The sequence below is a fragment of the Cryptomeria japonica genome, chromosome 10 (assembly GCF_030272615.1).
Source record: "Cryptomeria japonica chromosome 10, Sugi_1.0, whole genome shotgun sequence".
In the NCBI taxonomy this organism is placed as follows: domain Eukaryota; kingdom Viridiplantae; phylum Streptophyta; class Pinopsida; order Cupressales; family Cupressaceae; genus Cryptomeria; species Cryptomeria japonica.
Window position 1 is genome coordinate 496,124,439 of NC_081414.1, and position 23,319 is coordinate 496,147,757.

A 23,319-nucleotide genomic window follows, 5' to 3' on the forward strand; every position below is an offset into this window, starting at 1 on the left:
TTTGGAATGAATGTGTCATAAGCATGAATGATGCTTCGAATATATATGAGACATAGCCTCCCAATTTACCTAGGTCGTCTTTATTGTTTTGGCGCCAAGAATAGGGTCAGACCTATAGATTACAAGTTACATATAGGTCTTTCTTAATTACAAGTTACATATAGGTCTTGCTTAATGACAAGTTACATATGATGCCCAATTAGGGCCAGACTTACACAAAGTCAAATTGAATCAATAATAAACCTAAAGCCGACAGGCCACTTAATTGCCAAGAGTACTAGGTCGGCCCTAGAAGGGATCCGACCTAGCTACAAACATCAACATTATTAAGTTGGAGGGTGCCATCCTAAGCAGCTCAAGGATGAGATAGAGAAAACTATTAAAGAGCTGCTCGAGATGGGTCACATTCGGCCCAATAACAGCCCTTTTGCATTAGCTGTTGTTTTGGTCAAGAAAAAAGATGGGGCACTTTGTATGTGCATTGACTATCATGCTCTGAACAAAATGACTATCATGCTCTAGTAACCCATCCCTTGCATTGATGAGTTGATAGATGTGCTACATGGGGCATGTTTCTTCTCCAAAATTGATTTGAGATTTGGGTATCATTAGATTTGGATGAGGGAGGATGATGTGGAGAAGACAACGTTCCAATGTCGTTGTGGACACTATGAGTTCATGGTTATGCCTTTTGGTTTAACCAATGCACTTGCTACTTTCTAGTCCTATATGAATAGGGTATTCCAGCATTAGTTGAGGAAGTTTGTCCTCATTTTCTTTGATGATATATTGACATTTAGCAGCACTTGGGATGAGCAATTGGGGCACCTTGACGAGGTATTGAGTATATTGGAGAGAGAGTCCTTGTATGCTAAGGAGTCCAAATGTGAGTTTGGTATGTCAAAGTTGCTATATTTGGGGCATATTATTAGTTTAGAGGGTATTAGAGTTGATCCAGATAAAATCTGAGCTATTGTGGACTAGCCACCACCCAAGAATCTTACTTAGCTTAAGGGGTTCTTCGAGTTTTGTGGTTTCTACAGACGCTTCATTAAGGGGTTCTCACAGCAGGCAACACCACTTACCGAGTTGATGAAGAAGGGGGAATTTCGTTGGAGAGATTAGGCACAACAGTGTTTTGAGAAGTTTAAGTAATTGATGAGCTCGTGTTTCATTCTTGCCCTACTGGATTTCACCAAACCATTTGAGCTAGAGTTTGATGCTTCTGGAGAGGGCATCGGTGCAATGTTAATGTAGAATACGCATCCAATAGCATTTGAGAGTAGGAAATTGAGAGGTGCAGAGTGGAGCTACAGTATATATGATAAGGCGATGTTAGCCATATGCATTCTTTGGCTAAATTTAGGCACTATTTGGTGGGTAGAAAATTTGTAGTTAAGACGGATCATAACAGCCTGTGAAACATTTCCTATATTAGTGAGACCTCAATGACCACCATAGAAGTGGGTAAGTAAGCTACATGCTTATGACTTTGACATTGTCTAAGTCAAAGGTAAAAAGAATGTTGTTGTTGACGTGTTATCAAGGAGAACTCACTTGTGCTCTATTGGAGAGATTACAACTGATTGGAGAGAGTAGATTTCAGTTGAGTATGCCAAGGATCCATGGGCCTCAAGCATCATTGATGGTATAGTGCATGATGATAGGTACTTCGTTGTGAATGAGCTTATCATTTACAAGGGGAGAATTTTTCTTGTACCAAGGTCAGAGATGAGGAAGAAGATATTGAGAGCCTTTCATGATGTTCCCATGGAAGAACACCGAATGTACTTCAAAACTACTAGGCAAATTCAGGAACGGTTCACCTAGAAGGTCTCAAATCTGAGGTTCTTCAATATGTGAGAGAGTGTCCTATCTGTTAGTAAACAAACAGGTGCACTCCTTTCCAGCAGGGTTACTAAAACCTCTACACATTCCTAATTGGAAGTGGGAATGCATTTCCATGGATTTTATTATGGGCTTGCCTAAGACCCAAAGTAGGGTCTGTATCTACATTTTGGTTGATAGACTCATGAAGTTTGCTCACTTCTTTCCAATTTCAGCCACATACACAGCAACACAGGTTGCTGATTTATTCTTCAGAGAGGTATTTAGGCTCCACGTATTGCCACAAAACATAGTCAGTGACTGGGGCAACAAATTTATGAGTCACTTCTAGCAGGAGTTATTTAGATTTAGTGGGACAAAACTCACTTCGAGTACTAGTTACCACCCGTAGATTGACGAGCAAACAAAGATTGTTAATAAGTGGGTGGAAGGGTAACTCAGAACTACATCGCAAGGCAGCAAAAGACATGGGTTAAGTGGATACATCTGCCCGAGTATTGCTATAAGACAACTTACCACATGTCTATACAGATGTCACTGTTTATGGCCCTCTATGGGTATGAGGCATAGTAAAGTGCCTAGTGCCAAGGACATACTGCAAGAGTCAGGACATAAGGAGGTCTTTGAAAGAGAATATTCAGAAGGCACAAAATCAGTAGAAGCAGTATGCAGATCAGTGAAGGGTTGAGCGTTCATTTGAGGTGGGTGACATGGTGTATCTAATGTTGCAGCCTTATCGTCAATCCACTCTCAAGAAAAGGGAAGCTGAGAAGATTTAGCCACGATGCGATGGACCATTCAAGATCTCCAAGATGATTGGGGAGGTGGCCTATGAGTTGGAACTATTGACAGGGAGCAGGGTTTCACAATGTATTTCATGTGTCTCGCCTTGAGAAGGCATTGGGACACAAAGTGGTTCCTTCTACAGTCTTACCTCCCCTAGATGAAGAAGGGAAACTAATTCTCATCCCTAAGGCTATTATTGACATCAGAGAGCACAAACTAAGGAGGATAGTCATCATGGAGTATTTAGTGAAGTGGAAGGACCTGTTGGTAGAGGATGCTACATGGGAGAGCGAGCAAATATTGCAACATCTAGAGTTGAGAGTGCTTGAGGGAAAGCACTTTAGGGGAGGGCGGACTGTAATGTTCCCTTCCTAGGCACTTACTATTTTTAATAAGGTTAACCTATCAACAGTGGTTCCCATAGGCTAATATAGTGGATAGGGAACCCATCTCAGGACTGATGGACCTTGCTAAGGGTCTTTCGTGGCATTACAGGAGCTCAGAGCCAACTTCCTATTTTTTAGGAGGATATTGCTATTTTTAGGCATCGCTAGTGAACTACAAGAGCATCGTTCGTTGACAGTCTTTAGTGACCAGGAGTTGATAATGAATAAATGTTAAATATTAGAGTTAATATAATGTTGACTTTAATGTTTAATTAAAATAAAGTTACTTTATTAAAATAATAAAGTGACTTTATAAAGTCACCAAATGTTTCCAATAAGTGGTCACCCAAATAAGAGAATGGTGAAAATTAAAATAAAGGAGATCATTAATAAAGTTTTAAAATGCAAAAAAGGAATAATGGAAGTGTATGTGGGTTTTGGAGGAAGATTAAAAAGGGTATTGAAAACTTCATTGATTATTGATTATCGATTATGGATTATTCATTTGGATTGATCAAGTTGGAGGGAAGGAAAAGAAGGGTTTGCCGCCATTGTTTTAGACTTCTTGAGAACAAAAACTCTCAGGAAGATTAGTGCTTGCAGGTGTGAGAGGTCACCTAAGGGCATATTGCAGGTGACTCCATTTCAGGGGTTGCAGGAGAGCTTAATGTTTCAGATTTGAAAGTAGAATTGGAAGGTTCAGCATATGTATTTTGCTAGGCAGATTGAAAAGGACAGATTGCAGATTTAATTAGGAGAAGGCTCAATAAGCAGGTCGTACAGTCACCTAACCTGGTTGTATCATTCTCTTAGTAGGCCGTACCTTCCCTGGATAGGCATGAGGGTTTGATGGCTATTAAATTCCAATTTTGGCAAGCCTAAATCAGGCCATACCCTGCTGTAGTGGCCACCCGCCTTATCCATGTTGAAATCGGACTTCTACAAGGAACATCTGGGTTGTGATTGCCAGTCAAAGTTAGAGAGTGGGGTTGCTGATCAGATCTGCATCTTTCAGAATTCCTATATTCACATGTAGCTGATTTTGGTATGTGTTGTACCATTTGAAATTAAATTGGAGTTAGGATTTGATGCAATTTGTGGAATTGTTCAAAGAAAGGTTTTTTTTTTATAATTGTTGCATTGTTTCCTTTCCCAAGTGTTTATTTATTTTCCAGCATTAATAAAAAACCCCCAAAAAATCAGAAAATTGCAAAAATTTAAAAGAAATTAAAAATCAGAATCCTATCTGCAGAACAGGGTAGTCCATTACATATTACAAATATTTAATATATTTAGGTTAGATTTTTCGCTTATAATTTTATTTAAATGTTCATATTATAAAATTCACATAACTTTTAATATTTTAAAATTTATTTAAATTTTACTGTTTTAATATTTTTTAATTTTAAATTATATATAATATATTGAAGTGAAAATAAAACTAGCAGTTGTGTATTGTTCAAATTTAATGATGATATTTTCTTGAATTTTATCAATTGATGAAATTGTTCCAAAAATTTTCTTTGTCAAACTTGAACATGAACATGCACCTTGTGACATAGATCTACAAAAGACTGCAAATAAAACTTCACATTGTAATTCTTGTTGAAGTGCAACTCATTCTATTAACTTATATTTCCATTGTCCTCTACACTCTGATATAGTTCTTGGCTTTTGTCATTCATATTTACACTTTACTGTGGCACATTTAATCCGTTAAGTGTGTCTATCCCAGGTCCTTGATTAGAATAATTTTCCAAATTTGTATTATTTTTAAAATGTCACATGTATAGGGTGGGGTTGATAAAAAGTGTGAATAGTGCTGAAGCTCGAGCATTGCTTCTTAAAACAATTGTTTGATCAGTGCATGTGAATCTCAATGTGTTTTATTTGCTGATGGTGAACTAGATTGTGAACCATTTGGATGGCATTCGTTTTGTATGATTAATATTGGGTCAATCTCCAAGAAATCCTAGTTGAGAAAGGAGAGTACTCGACCACATAAGTTGACACCTTGATGGGCATATGGTTATACTAAGAGGGGTGGGGGGGAAGCGGCGGGGTGAATCCATATAATAATATTCTCTTACCTTTTAAAACTTATTTCATCACTTCAAGATTTAATCAAAATTAACACTAATGTAATATCAAATAATGAGCAACACAATAAAACACAATTTACGTGGAAAACTTTGTGGGAGAAAACCACGGCACAAAAGTTGCTTTTATTAATCTTCTTTCTATAAATTTTGTAGGCACCAACCTCAATATCAATTTCTCTATAAAATTCTGTTATATTTCTCTTCTCAAATCTGCTGAAATGTTGATTACAAGTCTACCATAAAACAGATTACAATCTCCTCATAAGTTTGCCATAAAACTTCTCAGAATCTCATATAATCTGCAAATAATCTTCATAAAATTTGCTCTTTATCTGCTGGTGTATATGATGTATTTATTTGCCTTTAACTCCACAACACACCCTGCTTTCAATTCTCTCATAATGATCTTATATCTTCCTAAGAGGGATGATTCCTTTTAGAGACACCACCCTTCATAACAAATAGACACAGCCTTAAAACAAGTTGCACCTTTTCAAGGATAATCACTTCTTCTGTTAATGTTTATTCACATTAATTATCTAACAAATAGTTCGCTACTTTTAGTTATTAAAAAATTCTTTCAATGAGGTTGCTTAGACTTAGTGCTGCTTTATTGTTTATTGTTTATAATTAATTTAAACAATTTAATGGTAATCACTGCATTATAAGTTTGTCTTTTATCATTGTTTAAAGTTTTTACTGCTCCCTTGTTGCTCTTTAAGAATTTGCTATTCATTCATCACTATTCTGATCATATCCTTCTTAGAAGCTGCTCATTTATCATTCGCTGCCTTGTTAACATCAATATTGCATTATAGTTGCTGTGTATTATATGGGCCAGCAAGGAAGTTGGTCACCATAGATGTATCAATCTTATTTTCTCCTTAAACAATAATCAGTCTTACACAGTTAAATTCAGAAATCTATCACAATTAACAATCAGTCTTGACAGTAATAATGATGCTATCAATCTTATTTTTTTGACATCAATGACAATTCGTCCAACACACCTAACTTCCTTGGTGCTATAGAACTTTGTTTTGATTGTGGATAAAGATACTTAAACTTGTTTCTTTGTCTTCTAGCATATTGGTCCTTAACCAAGAGAGGAATTTTCCATATGTGCTTCTCTAGCTATCTAGATCCCCAACATAATTTGTATCACAATAACTTGTTAAAATGTACAATGTTGTTGGCAAGTTTGATGCTTGCAGGATTTTTAGATCACACTAATTATAGAGGAAATGGCATGCTTGCATGATTGAGGTAGAGAAGATTGGCGACCAAAGATTTGTAGAGTGGGGTCCACCATACAATGTTGAGGATTTTTATATGCCACAGGTTGATTGGTAGTCAGGAGAAGCACAAGCGTGAAGGAGATCCAAGATGCACTTGACTAAGAGTGATGCTAGGTGAAGTTAGAGTGATCTTGATCCCTTGAAAGTAGTGAAGTAGGAGGCCAATATTGGTCATCCCAAAGGATTTTGTGAGCTTGGATTTCATATTATGAACAAAAGAAGTCAAATCCCTACAAATGATCACGTCATCGAAATGAGCAATAGTTTGCTTTTACCATTTTGATGGACATATAAGTCATAATCACCATTGCATTTATCAACGTTTGAGGATATGATATGAATTTTTTTATAGTTATAATGAATGTCTTCCTTTAGTGAGAAACCTCTAGCAACGAGATGGGCCTTGTATTTAGAAATTTCATTGTCATCGTCATACTTAGTTTAGTCAATCCATCTACTTTCCACAATGCTTAGGGGAATAAATGAAATCCAAGTGTTGTTTTTCATTGATGCATCATATTCAATTTACATGTATTGAAATTGGTGAGGTCCTAGGTGGTATGTATTGTGTTGGGAGAGCGTGATGGAGCCCTGTTCTAGTTATTCTACTAAAATCTCTAAGATCTTTTGTAACATAGGTGCTACTTTATTAAGGGTTGCAAGTTGCAACACACCATTCGGAATCTTGATTACAAAGAAAGGAAAGAACTTCTCATCTACATTATCTTCAATATGAAGGGGAAAAGTGGTAGGACCGAGAATTTTGTTGGAGTGGCAAGAACTTGAGGTGCCTTGATGTACCCACCTCTTGACTTTGTTGTTCTCAAGTAAGGACTATTGATATAAGTTGATATTTGGTAGAGGAGATTCCAGAAGGAGTTGAATCCCACGCTCCACCTCCCTTCTTGGTAGCAACCCTTTCAATTCTTTGTATATTTCCTAAAAAGTAGACAAGGCTTCACCCAAGCCTTTAAATTTTGAGTTAGTGATGGTAGAAATGCCAACCCAATCTTCATTCTTATCTTTAAGCTAAAGAAAACAAAATTGTTTAGTTTTTTTAATTAATTTGATTGCTTGGTTAGCATTCACCATGGATACTTGTCACTTTGGTGTCCTTTGATTATGTACTTAACTCCACCATTGATCCACCCATACTTATTAGCCTTTCTTATAAAAATAGCATATCTAAAATAGAGATATGGACTACCAAGAACAATTTCAAAAGCATCAAGAGGAATAACATCAACCTCTATCTCTTCTATTTATTGAGCATTTATTCTAAATTTTACTTTTCACCCATTCACTTGTTTCTTTACTCCTCGCTTTACGAATGTTCCACAGTGACACATCCTTCCTAAAAAATTGCTGTCTCCAAAGATGGGGATGGTTTCAAGATGTTGAGACGGCAAGGAAACATTTCTTTGTTGTGCCACCATCATTGCTATCAAGTAGGAGATATCCCTGAGATATTCACCTTAGAGAGGTGATGTTTTTGCAGTGTCTCCCCTTGATGGGGACATTGAAGGGATATTGGGATTTTGCTAGGACCCTTAGGAAACTCAACCACATCACTCGAACATCCCAAAATCCTGCAGCAGCCCCCCAGATTGGCATTTAAGAAATACTTAGAAAAAAGGGATTTTAAATTTTTTGGGCCTCTAACCCTAATCCTAATATTCTAATGGGCCCTGCCCACACCCTAAACACTTTAAAAAAGGCTACAAAATTTCAGCCCTCGTCATTTAGACTGGTTAGATTCTTCAACTTCCTTAACAGTTCTTTGAAGAGTGAAGATTTGGATAGAAATTTTGAAATAATGAAGACTTGGTGTTGGAGAAAACATAGTGATAAAAAATATGAAAATAGCATGTACCATGAAGGTTTGTATAGTGTCGAAGTCCTTAATTTGGGCTTGGTATGTGCCATGAAGGTTTGTGTGGTGTCAAAGTCCTTAATCTGGGCTTGGTATATGGTTTCTCTTGATCCCTGTGAGGGATGTTCCCCCTCAACCCATTGGGGGCTCCATCCCCACACACTTGCTAGCTGCTGTACCCCAGCCATCTCCAAATCAAGTTCTTTGGTCCCTTGTCCTCAAAATATTTCTCCCTCACTCTAAGAATCTATGGAACATAACTCTTTACCCATCCAATGGGTATGGATGTTGATGCTCCTCTATTTTCAGCCCAATCATTTTAGCCAAAATTCTCTAAAGTAAAATTTCATTGTGATCTTGGAAGTTGGATCTACCAAAGAATTAACCTTGTTCCTTTTAATTTACAACTGCAAAACAAAAAGTTTGCTCATCTCCTCAAATTAATTTTCCTTGGTATCCATGCACTCAAGTTTGTCATTGATATGTGAATTATCTTCTATTTCCATTTCCCCTTAGTTAGCATAGATTTCTTTGTATTACTTTGTCAAAAATTTTGCACTTAGGATGTAGTTTAGGATGCATCCAGCATTTTGAACTTGCGTGCCCATCTAGATTGCAAAGACTACAATTGTTTGTTGTGTCCTTTTTATCATCCCATTTTTGTATTATCTTCCTTGTGCACTATTGTAATAGCATTCTTTCAATTTTTCTTACATTTCCCTTTGAATTTAGAAGACACACCTTCATACCTCTTTTTCTCGTTCTCTACATACTACATAGTATGCTTGGACACAAGCCTCATGCAAAGTCCTTTTTATGGTGACCACGTTTCCTCATATCTGAGTATGGAGTTTGCTGAGATATATTGTTGCCATCTCCTCTTCAAAATCCATGCCATGCACCAAAGCTTTTTGCCAGAATTCTGAGGTGCAATCTTACACACTTTGACCACCTTGTTGTTTGTAATACATCCATTTTATTTTTTAATCAACTTTATTTCCTATGGGATAGAAATTTCTTCTTATTAATTCTATGTATTCTTCTCATTATCAACTATTGGTTTCTTCCTTTTATTACAATTTGCAACACATGCTTCCTACACATCGATTATAATAAAGTGTGCAAGATTAATTCTTTGAGCTTATTTCGCAAACACTAAATAGAATTCCAATTGTTTAATCTTTGTATTCAATATTTCTGCATTAATTTGCCCATTATAATGCTTGATTTGTACTTTTATCTCAACCTTTAATGGACTCACATTATTCGTTTATGTTTAAGCATAGCAATTCCTTCTTTCAAGCAAATGTTTGTGACCGATGTCTGGTTGGATTTTCCATATTTTCTTAAAAAACTGAAGGGGAGAAGGCTGCAAGAACTTTTTTTGATGAGTTTGTCAACAAAAATGCCAAGGAATTGCTTAGGGTAAGTAACAATTATAAACCATATTTTTCTTAGGGATTTTTTTTTTGTAGTTAATTTTCTAATAATTTAGATTTATGTTCAATTTTTTAGGTACTTTAGGTCGAGGTTCTTCAATTGGTGGATGTAGATGACATGTCGAGGGGTTACCTCTATAAGGTCATAAGTAAGGCTAAAACAATCATTTTTTATTACTATGCTGATAAAAAAAAATATATAAGATCATATGGCACATCATTCATCATAGATGAATGAACAAATTTCATCAACCAATATATGCCTTGGTCTACTACCTAAATCTAAAGTTCTATTTTTTGATACAGTTAATGTTGTTGAGAAGGTCATGAAAGGTGTTGTTTCATTCATAGTTTGGATGGTAATAGAAGAGGATATTAAAGACAAAATCTTGATGAGTTGGAGGTCTACAAGGACGGGAGGCTCTTTTCTTCAACTCAAGCCACAAGGAGGGAAAACCAGTAGCTAGAAAATAGAATTTAGAAACTTTGAAAGCTTAACAAGTTCTAAATTTTTAAATTTAATTCTTATATTTTCAAATATGTTATTTTTGTAGATTTATGGTTGGAGAATTACAATGCTGCTATATTGATTCTTTAGAAGCTAGCTATCTTGTTTTGTCTTAGCTTTGTAGTGCTTCTAAGTGTGACTACAATTGGAGTCTATTTTAGAGTATTCACGCCAAGAAGAGAAATAGATTTGACGGAGGAGTGCCTCAATAATCTTATCTTTGTGCAGTATTACCTTCACCTTTTGTAATGTCCCTTTTTAGGAAGAATGCAATATGACCACAAAATGTAATGTGCATATATATATATATATATGATATATTGGAATTAAATATATGCAAGGTGATCTTGATTAATATATAAATCTGTTCTACAACTTATAATTTGCTTGGATGCTGCTGTCCCTGATCTAACTTGAAGAATATGCAATGAAATATCCAATCGGCAGAACTGAAGAGAGGAGAACACTGCTCTTTCAGATGCGTTACTGTGTAATGTATGCTTCAAATCTCCTTCCTTAGATTATAGCAATAATGCTATTGAGCTGTGTCTGATCTGACAATGGAATTATGTGTAATGTCCCCTACTTGATTTAGGCCTATTTTAACCATAATCAATCCATCTCAACCTACTTGTGACATAAACTAAATTGATTAGAGACAAAACTATGAATCAAGTCAATAATATTCCATAGTTCCAATTAATTTATCAATTATTAATGAGTAAATAGTTCATCTATTGTACTAGATAATCAATCTATCATTCATAATTCTAGGTCTCATTCCCCAACCTCTTTAATACTGGCATTCTTAACAGAAAAAAACATACTTTTCTTTCTGTTATTAACTTATGAATTCTTCCTGATTTATATTCCAATATTAGTTTGTCGGATCAAACAATATTCTTTTATATTTATATATGTGCTTGTATATATTTAATATTATATTTTTACATTATATATATATATATATACTAAGTCACAGAATACTGCGATTTTCATGGATGAGGTTCAAATTTAATCAAATTTCAAATTTATATAAAAAAATCATTCAAATTCGGCCATAAAAAAATTCTGCTAAAAAGTGGGCAGACGGCAGAATAACTTTTACAAAAACTACAAATGTGAAATAAAGTAATCCAATACAATGACACTTTTGTATATAAAAGAAATGGCAAGTTCCTAGAATAAAAGGGTGGTTTCCTACACGCTAAGATTCAATTCAACATGGTCCCCAGCTGTGGCTATATAAAGACCAGACAGAAAATAATAACTTGCAAGCCCACATTGAAATATCACCTAGTAAAAATTTTAGGTTCAAAAGGGATTCCGCTGTACATAGTATTAGGCATATCATATATGATCACTAGCATTACTGAAATTCCTATGTTTCTTATGGTTTATATTTTATAAATGTGCCATCTTTTTATAATAACTTCAAATCTATTTAGCAATGTTAAGCTATTTTGATAATTTATTAGAAGTATACATATATTTAAAAATAAACAAAATTATATAAGGCGAATTTTATCTGAATTTTTTTTTTCAAATTTTTCCCTTGTCGAATTTCATCCGAATTTCATGGCTGTCGAATTCGAATTTGAATTCGAACTTTGTGACTTAGTATATATATATATACTCAGATGTTAACATTATACATATTACTGTAGAGCAGTTCTCACAAGTACTATAATAATCATAATTATTATTTTGTTATTAACATTTGTATTATTATCAAATTCTTATTATTAGTGTTATTAGTAAATCCTGTATATGAGCCAGCAGCTTCAAACACAATCACATATTAAGTGCATCTCATGCATATCAGCAAGAACAAAGATGTTACTGCCTGTAACATAATAACAGTTCTGATCTGATCTGATCCATCGTCTGACCTCCTTTTATGAGTACAGACTATACGATAATCCCCCATCCATAAGATGGTTGCCGATAACCCCCCTGAATGAATGATTTGATTTGTCTTATATAACTCTTCACAATTGAATGGTTGTGCTCTTTAAGAGCTAAAGAGCATGCTTCGTTAAGGGATCGTGTCACTTCATTATTCCAATCGCATCCTTGTTTACTATTGTTATCATATAATCCATTATCGGACTCCATTAAACATGATTAGTTGTTATGTTTAACGGATGATAATTAGTTATCATGAGGTCTTCTTATTATGAATCTCCTTGGTATTAATCTCCTTTGTTAACATAAAAATGATCTCTGTTAAGGGTAACGCAGATTATCAAAGGTTTACGCCTTAGTCTGGAATGATTGTCTTCGATCATTATTTACCACGGGTATCTCTAGTTATTGATCCTGTATATGATATCTTTGGATTGGGATGGATCCTTTCATATTGCTATCCAGTTATCGATTAGTCAATTCAATATTCTTGATGTTTATTTGCTATTAATAATACTTCAGCCATCTTGCACTTTGACTTGTCGATGAAGTCAGATAACTATTCTGCATATTTCTCTTAATTGCTCCACTCATATTATCACTCGGTACAATAAAGTATAAATACATAATTGTGAGTGCTGTCCAAGGTTCGGTTTTGTCATATCAATGAATATCGGAAGAGTTGGCTTTCAATATTATCATCTATAAAGATAATACAAGGAGCTTTCTCTTAGTTATTTAGCATTTGGATGGGGACGTCACAAAGAATTTTCAATATCAGGAGGGGACATGACATTAGGCTAATAAACTTTCCCTTCCACCTATGTTGATGAAAGATAAATTACTGTCTCTGATTTATACTTGAGAAGTATGCAATGATGGTGCTGTTTCTGATATATATCGCTGACTGGATTATGCACACGATATTGGACCTTCAGCCTGGCTCTCCTCAAGCTCTTCCAAACTGGAATAAGAAACAAGATAAACATATATTTGACGCTCTTCCAAATGGATTGGATGATTCTCATATACGTTGAGAGAGGTGCCCAAAGAGACATGTCTCTTGTCTCTTGGAAATCGTTTCTCCTCTTAATCATGCCTTTTCATCCACAAGCAAACTGGTTATTGTCAATTGATTAAATAACCATATGTTTGATTAGTGATAGAGTTAAGGATGTTAATCCTTAGCTGATGCTAACTTTTATTATTAATGACCATCTCCAACTTCTGCAGATCGCTATCCCTTCACATGAGTCCATCATTCATCATTCCTGAATACATTGTTATTACAGATGACCGATCCTTTGTCTTCCATAATTCGAATAACAACATCAGTCGCTGTCTCTTAATCCATGATAATCTTGGACATTGCCACTGATCAATGTACATTATCATTTCTATCTTCCAAAGATGTTTGACGATTATTATTGGTCACTTATAGTCATTCTTAGTTATTGATTGGAAACCGCGTTAAGTCTTTGTCCAAGCGATCAGTGCCTTCTTCTGATCTGTAGTATGCCTTCATGGTTGCTTCCTCTTCATTGGATATATATATCGTTATGATTACCTCTGCAGATGTTGACCAACTGATCTATATAATTGGTGATGTATAGAATTCATGATGATGTCTTGAATGTAGCAATCTTGTTGAAGGTGCTGATGATAATATTGACTGTCTAATCCAAATGAGATGCTCTCACGATCCTTCCAAGGAAAGGTGGCGATCATCTTGGACTGATCCTTATACCTCATAATGTGATTAGGAAAATTGTCTTATTCATAAGACTTTGTGATTTTCCGAATATCTTATTTCTAATTGCTTATGAACATTTACTTCTAACTAGCTATCAGTGCTCAGGGTTTGCCACTCCCTTGACCACAAAAGTGTTTATTGTCTATTAAATCTCTTGGGTAAAGATGGTGACATTACACCTTTGAACCAAAAAGGTGGAGGATCCCTCTCATGACGCCATTGAACCATTTTTTGATTGGATCGATGAAGAACATAATGTTATTATGTTCATTGATGAAGCTATCTTTGAATCAGAGGGAGCAACAACATCAACAACAATAGAGATGGATGCATTGGAGGAAAACAACGATAATTTTGAGGAAACAATCAATCCTGTTGTAGATATTGACTTGCCTTGTAGTTTGAGGCCCAAAAATTCAAGTTACTCTAGGAGGGAGAAGAGGAGGATGTAGATTGTATTTGGCTATTATTTGACATATGTAAGCAGTTATGGTACTGTTATACAATTATTATTTATAACTCTTTTGTAATACAATGTATTGTGTGACTTTGAAACTTTGAAATATCAAAATTTGAGTATCTGACGGTCATATGATATATGCGATCTTTGAATTATGTCAACTGATGAACAGAAAGACATAGGTGTTCTCTAACTGCATTACTTTCAGTTTTCTTTTGTAACCATGGTTTTTTTTGTCTGGGTTTTTCATTGAGTTTTTGTTGAGTCTAGAGTCCTAGTCAAAATTTTGGACTGCCAAGTCCTTGTTGAGTTTTTGTTTTCCAACTGTGCTCCAACCATTAAATAAATACGTATAATCACACCACATGGTTTTGGTCATAGTTGACCAAGATGGTTTGGTGAAACTTGCTAGCATAGTCAATCTCATTGCTACACAATGTGGAGCAAAATGATGCGATGATCCCTAACAATTCTTTGGGGCTTCTGCTGGCCTTTCCATAATGTCCTACACTCGTTGCACACATCAAATCTTATCCAATGAAACTTTAACCAAAGCACAACAATATTAAATTGCACTATTCACCCATGCATACATACAATTAACTAGTACACAACAAAAATAACTCATCAGCATGTGTGGCAAGATAATTAGATGAAACACATACCACCAGCATAAATAAAATTGAACCATGTTCCATTATACTAATTTGCACCATTTAAATATCAAAATTCTACATTTAATTAGATGTTTAATTCTCATAATTTCACTATTCACATTTTAACTCAAGTTTAATATTTTTAACAAAATCAATTTCAAATCTCATATCGGCATTTAATTACAATATTAAATTTACTATGCATGATTTATTTAACCATACTTGTTTATTATAACGTTAAATTTTTTAATTCGCATTACAACCAACTCATAAACTAGGGTTAGCAATGTTAACAAAACAACCATTCAAAATAAATCAACTCAATTTCCAGTGGAATCTATATTGATATTGACTATTCAAGGTACGTATGATAACATTACATGATAAAAAATCACCATTCATCATAACAAAATCAAAGTAATGTTCATAATCATAACAAATTTTCTTTAAATGCAATTATCCTCATCCTAAAACTCATAGAGTCAACTTCCAAATTTAAGCAACACAAGAACATGCAAAACCCTAAATACAATCTCATACTAATACACGACTTAATAGTCTCATTCATATAATGGTCATGAACACAACCACCAGTACCATTAACGAAATCAAGTCCTCATCACCCAAACATTCATCAGGATTAACATCACTTACGACAAGTTAATAATTACTATGCAAGAAGCCTTGAATAATTTGATTTAACAACCAATAGGGTTTATCAACAATTAACATCATAAAGAAGCCTGCTAGTTAGAATATTTACATTTAGTGACTAAAATTAGATAATATTATGAGAGTTGCTAAGCAAGCAAGGTGTGACAATGGCCATAAAACAATTGGGCCTTACTGGTTTGTGATATCCCTGATGTAATTAAATAATAAATCTAATTACTTTGTTGTAAGGCCCAAATTTAATAACAAATATTTCGGGCCCTTCTATTTAATTAGACTAGGCAAGATTTGGTTGGTCATGTCGGCTCGTTTGTAACCCTTCAGGTAGTTTCCCGGAGCCCATATATTTGGCCGTGTTAGTCATTGTTGGGGATATGCGAATTTTTGGTATCTTTTCTCTATTGTGCGAATTCCTGTTGGAGTTCTGTTTCCGCCATTTTGGAGGTGAAAGATCCTCCCTATTTGGTATTTGTAGTTTCGGTGAGGATCACCGCTCACCCTATCTTGTCATTGTAATCGTTCCGGATCTGGCAAATGTAGAATTTTATCATTGTTTACTTCTACCGCTGCGTCTTTGTTGATCTGGTTCTCCGGGAAGTCACCACACAAGCTCACCGTACCTCTGCATCACCGAAAGACCTTCTTGTCACCTCCGTACAGCCTCCTTTTGGCCACACCGCACACCTTCCCCACTACCATACGACCCTCTTGTGTTCCACCATATGGTCTATTTGGCATCACCATACGGCCCTTACACTGTACGGCCCCTCCCTCACTTCCTCGTACGACACTCACACCGTACGCCCTCCACCCCACACCACCGTATGACTTCCCTTCACCGTACTGTCATCCAACCTCACACCACCGTACGGCCTCTCCACAGTACAACAGCTCCCCTCCACTCCACTTCGTGCAGCCTTGTTGATGCACCACCGTACAGATCGTGTTGAATAGTTTGGGAACATTACAGTGGTATCAAAGCTTGTGATCTTGCCAGCCTGTCGTGTAGCGGATGCAAGTGTACACCAGAAGGAGGTACTTTTCAGCCGATCGAATGGGCGAACCACAGGACCCTACAAGAGAAGTCATGGCACTATTAAGGGAGCTAACCAAAAGCCAATCTCAACTCAACGACACCCTAACCAGAGGAGAGCAACGACAACAAATCATGGAGGAAACCTTACGACAATTGGCCTTGGGAAAAACGAATGGAGAACAAAATGGACAGGGCGATGATTCGGTCACGGGAAGGTCAAACGTCCAACGCTCACATTCACGGCCACTGATGCTGACTTTTCCTCAAAAATCCGAAGCACCACGGGGGGAGCCAGAACCCACCTTTCAGGAGATGCAAGCACAGTTGAGTCAAGATTGGAGGGATGCAAATCTCGAAGGGGACATATCCTTCAAGGATTATGTAGAGCTCCGGATGAAATACTCAGGCGGCAGAATTCGGGGCCATTATGGACACTATAACAATGACATCAAACGGAAGGTTGGCAAGATCAACCTGTCATCCTTTGATGGGGCCAGAGCGACCTCTGCACGTGCCTGGGTTCAAAAGGTAGATACTTACTTCCAACTCAACCCGATGCTTGAAGATGAAGCTATCAAGTTTGTAGCACTCCACCTGGAAGGGGTCGCGCATGAATGGTGGCATCATGGAATGGTCATTCTTGGCCATGACTAGATAACTTCCTATGTTGAATTCACAGAGAAGCTCATAGATCGATTTGACGGGAAGGACCCAGAACTCAATTTCAAGGAGTTGGCGCAACTAAAGCAGTCGGGATCTGTGGACAGTTACATCACAGAATTCCAGAGACTATCTGTGTTGGTGACCGACATCTTAGAGTGGAGATTGGTGGTCTTGTTCATAGACGGATTGATGGAACCATTGAAAGGTTGGGTGAAAGGGTTCAACCCCAGCACGCTCACAGAAGCAATAAAAAAGGCCCGCAACATGGCAACATCCTCTTTTTCCAGAAGTTTTGCACCTACCAAACCACCTTTCATTCCGAAGGAGAAGGATAATACACCTTATCCGAAGGGGTCATCGCTCGATGAAGCCACAAGACAGGAACTCAGAAGGAAGAAGCTGTGTTTCACCTGCAAAGAACCATGGGAACCGGGCCACCAATGTTTGGACAAAGGAAAGATTCACTATATTGAAGTAATGTCTGATGGAGAACAGGAGCAGGAAGAAAGAAAAACCCCAAGGGAAGAATCGGCCGAAGAAACCAGCCTGGCGGAGAGAATCTCCACATTGGTTCGGAGGGGGGGGCGTCATCACCACACTGGCGGGTACCCCGAGGTGTAGTGTATTTAGAGTACGTGGTACACTCCAAGGGCAACGAGTTCTTGTTATGCTCGACAGTGGAGCCTCGCTCAACTTCATAAACTCGTCACTTGTCAACCGTAGGGGCTTGTGTACAAAGGAACATGAAGGGTTCGATGTCAAGGTGGCAGGAGGCAATCTCCTATCATGCACTCACTTGGTTCCGCAACTAACTATCACCATGGGAAATTACACGGTGACCGATGATTTCTTTGTTGTGGATCTGGATGACACGGATGTCATATTGGGCATTCAATGGATGGAGACCCTCGACCAGTACACACAGAGCTTCAAACGGATGGAGTTCTCATTCGAGGTTGATGGCAGGAAGGTGGTTCTCAGGGGAATGTCGAATGGCGGCCCAAGGGAGATTTCTGCCAAAAGGATGGAAGCCATCTTCAGACATGATGACTTAGTCTGGGCAACACATTGCTTGATCTCAACAAAACCTATGAAAGGGCAATCGATTCACTATTAGGATGGGGAACTTCAGTCGGTTCTGGATGGGCATAGTTTGGTCTTCGCTGATATTCCACCTGGTATACCCCCACACAGAGGGTTTGAGCACACCATCGAGTTGGAGGAGGGAGCAAAACCCGTTATCACCACACCCTATTGCCACCCGAAGAAGTTCAAAGATGAGATAGAGAAAACGATCCAGGAACTCCTCGATAAGAGATGGATCAAGCCAAGTTCTAGCCCCTTTGCGTCCTCGGTGGTACTGGTGAAGGAGGAGGACGGGACTCTCAGAATGTGTGTCGATTATCGTGCGCTAAACAAGAAGACTATCAAGAATAGGTACCCCATTCCCAGGATCGATGAGCTACTAGACGAACTACATGGCGCAATCTATTTCTCCAAGATTGATCTCCGTTCTGGCTACCATCAGATCCGTATGAGGGAGCAAGATGTGGAAAAGACGGCCTTTCGTTGCCATTACGAACACTATGAGTTCTTGGTCATGCCGTTTGGATTAACCAATGCTCCGACCACTTTTCAGTCTTGCATAAACCACATCTTCAACAAGCAACTGCGTAAGTTCCTATTGGTATTCTTCGATGACACAATCATCTACAGCAAGACCTGGAAGGAAGATATGGGGCATTTAGATGAAGTATTGGGGATTATGGAATCACAATCACTGTATGCCAAAAGATCCAAATGTGAATTTGGAATAACCGAGGTCCTATACTTGGGTCATGTCATCAGCGCCTAGGGGGTACAAGTTCACCAGGAAAAGATTCAGGCCATTTTGGATTGGCCTCCACCAAAGACTCTCTCAGAGTTGCGTAGATTTTTTGGTTTGTGCAGTTATTATAGAAGGTTTGTGAAAGGATTTTCACAACTTGGGGCGCCACTGACAGATCTGACAAAGAAAGGATCCTTCCATTGGAATGCGCAGGCGCAACAGACCTTCGACAAACTAAAAGAAGTGATGAGCACGTGTCCGGTTCTGGCACTACCAGACTTCACTCGCCCTTTCATCCTGGAGTGTGATGCCTCGGGTGAAGGCATTGGAGTAGTGTTGATGCAAGACCGTCACCCCATTGCGTTCAAGAGCCGGAAGCTCTCGGGAGTTGAGCGGTTATATTCCATCTACGACAAGGAGATGCTCGCTATCATACACGCATTGACGAAGTTTCGGCAGTACCTCGTCGGAGCAAAGTTTGTTGTGCGAACAGATCACAACAGCTTGCGATACTTCTTGGAGCAGAGGAATCTGAATGAACGACAACAGAAATGGGTGAGCAAAGTCCAGGAATTTGATTTCGACATTGAATATGTGAAGGGAAAGAATAATGTGGTTGCTGATGCCTTGTCAAGAAGGCCCACCATATGTTCTTTATCTCAGATTTCGGCAGACTGGAAGGAATACCTGTTGGTTGAATACTCTAAGAACACTTTTGCCTACGAACTGATGGATGGTTGAGTACAAGATGACCAATACAAGGTGGTTGACGACATCATTTATTACAAGGATAGAATTTATCTGGTACCCGAATCCAAGATGAAGGAAAAGGTTCTGAAGCAATTGCACGACTCCCCCTTGGCTGGACACCCGGGATACTTGAAAACCTACAGACAGATCCGTGAAAGGTTTTCCTGGAAGGGGCTTAAGGACGACGTTCTGCAGTATGTGCGGGAATGCTCCACCTGTCAGCAGAACAAATCTGAGCATAACCTGCCAGTCGGACTGTTGCAACCACTACCAATTCCCGACCAGAAATGGGATAGCATCTCGATGGATTTCATTACGGGACTCCCCAGAGTGCAAGGAAAGGATTGCATTTTTGTCATAGTTGACCGATTGACCAAGTATGCACATTTTTTTGCCATCCCCACAAGATATCAAGCAGTTCAAATAGCCGAGTTGTTCTTCCGTGAGGTGTTTTGCCTACATGGTTTACCGCGAAACATAGTCAGTGACAGGGATAGCCGTTTCCTGAGTACCTTCTGGATGGAGTTATTTCGGTTGGTTGGAACCGAGCTATCGCCTAGCACGAGCTACCATCTGCAGACAGACAGACAGACCGAGATTGGGAACAAATGGCTGGAGGGTTATCTCAGGAACTACGTCTCAACGCAACAGAGGGCTTGGGTTCGCTGGTTACATTTGGGTGAACACTGCTACAACACCACTTATCACATGTTGATAGACATGCCACCTTTCAAAGCACTGTACGGTTATGAACCTTCTTCATTTGTTGACCTGACATTGGGAGATAGTCGTGCACCAATGGCCAAAGATTGGCTTCAGGAGAGTTTAGACATCCTGAGATCTCTCAAAGAAAACCTGCAGAGGGCACAGAACCAACAAAAGATGTATGCTGACCGACACCGGATTGAGTGAAATTTTGAAGTTGGTGATCTGGTTTACCTTCGACTTCAACTGCACAGACAATCCTCCTTGAAGACAAGTGGTAAAGAGAAGCTAAACCTGCGTTTCTATGGACCCTACAGGGTGGTTCAAAGAGTGGGCGAAGTTGCCTACGAATTGGAGCTTCCTGAGGGAAGTCGGATTCACAATGTTTTTCACATGTCATGTCTGAAGAAAGCCGTCGGGCAGCGCATCACAGTGTCCAGGGATCTGCCACCCATCGATGAAGAAGGGAAACTAATTTTGGAACCGGCGGAGATTGTCGATGTTAGAGAAAAGAGGTTGAGAACACACACAATCAAAGAGTTCCTTGTACGCTAGAAGAATCTACCCATTGAGGATGCCACCTGGGAAGGCGAACAAATTCTGGAGCATCCAAGTCTGCAATTGCTTGAGGGCAAGCAATTTTTGGCCCGAGAGGACTGTGATATCCCTGATGTAATTAAATAATAAATCTAATTACTTTGTTGTAAGGCCCAAATTTAATAACAAATATTTCGGGCCCTTTTATTTAATTAGATTAGGCAAGTTTTGGTTGGTCATGTCGGCCCGTTTGTAACCCTTCGGGAAGTTTCCCGGAGCCCATATATTTGGCCGTGTTAGTCATTGTTGGGGATATGCGAATTTTTGGTATCTTTTCTCTATTGTGCAAATTCCTGTTGGAGTTCCGTTTCCGCCATTTCGGAGGTGAAAGATCCTCCCTATTTGGTATTTGCAGTTTCGGTGAGGATCACCGCTCACCCTATTCTATCATTGTAATCGTTCCAGATCTGGCAAATCTAGAATTTTATCATTGTTTACTTCTACCGCTGTGTCTCTGTTGATCTGGTTCTCCGCGAAGTTACCACACAAGCTCACTGTACCTCTGCACCACTGAAAGACCTTCTTGTCACCTTCGTACAACCTCCTTTTGGCCACACCGCACACCTTCGTACGACCCTCTTGTGTTCCACCGTACGGTCTGTTTGGCATCACCATACGACCCTTACACCGTATGGCCCCTCCCTCACTTCCCCGTACGGCACTCACACCGTACACTCCTTCCTCTCCACCGTACGCCCTCCACCCCACACCACCGTACGACTTCCCTTCACTGTACGGTCATCCAACCTCACACCACCGTACGGACTCTTCACCATACGGCCTCTCCACCGTACAGCAGCCCCCCTCCACTCCACTTCGTGCAGCCTTGCTGATGCACCACTGTACGGATCATGTTGAATAGTTTGGGAACATTACATGGTTTGAGAACGGTTAGTGTGTTTCCTAAGGAAGTTAGTGTGGTGTGATGACATACCCTAGTGTCCATAGAACCGAACCTTGTCAATTTTGGTTCTGGTTGGGCAGGGGCTGTGATTTAACATTCTATTCTCTGCTAAATGAGAAGTTATCATCCAGCGCTAAAAAGATTGAAAAATGTTACTATAAAGCAGTGCTCAGGAAAGTAAAATGGTTGTTAAGAAACCACCATGTATTATAATCTGTAATGTCAAGATTTCAAATTTGGGACCTGAAAAAAATAGTATTTAATGGTTCTCCGATCTTGATTTTGTGAATCATCAGTTTCAATTCAATCACCTCAATTCTTTTTTAAAGCAAGCAGATGTTTATGAAGCGATCATAAGGAAGACAAAAAGGTTTTCCAGGGTAGCATACCTCTAGGCTGGCCCCATAAGATATAGAATTTAAAGTGAACTGATAAGGTCAAATTGCTATTATTTCTTGGTCTTGATGGCCCATATCTAGCAAAATTCACAAGCTTGTAAAGCCAGACATGAGACTAACTTGGTGCATTTACATCCAAAACTACAAGAACAGACATGCTTTATTAGCTTCCTCTTTACTTCTCAATGAACACTGGCCATAGATGTTAAGAGAGATTCCAGATGGAGGGTTCTGCTTCCTCCCAGGACTGTTAAACCTGATTCTGGTAGCCCAGATTATTCTTTGAGGACGCTATTAAAACTTGTATTGCCCCTTTTGCTGTGATGGATGAGGCTGCAGACCCTTCTGCTCCAGACTCTAATGCAGACTAGCACCTTGATCTCCATCAATCCTCTTTGCTTGGCTCTCTTGATGGTTGCTTTTGCTAATGAGCATTTGTTTAGCAGGGTCATTTGTGTTATATTGCTTTGTCTATATTGGCTTGTCTAATGTTAACATCCCTTTGCTAGTATCTGCTATTTTAGTTTTAGATACTTATTTGGTTTTGGAGTTTTTCTTTCAGCACCTCTACTTGCTATTGTGTCTTGCTTTTGTGTCCCATTCACATATTGTCATTCGTGAAGATTAATGTGATCTTTTTCATTCATTATTTACTTTTCCATGCATAGATTAATTGGGCTATATTCAAACAAAAGTATTCAAATTTGGAAGGTCTTACTTTTTAATAGATTTAGTTTACTGTAATATGG

General features: G+C 38.3%; 1 protein-coding gene across 1 annotated transcript in view; it reads left to right on the forward strand.

Annotated features, from left to right (window-relative positions):
* Positions 1–23,319, forward strand: part of LOC131039398 (uncharacterized) — a 138,889-nt gene that overhangs the window by 100,793 nt on the left and 14,777 nt on the right. The gene's annotated exons all lie outside the window — the stretch shown is intronic.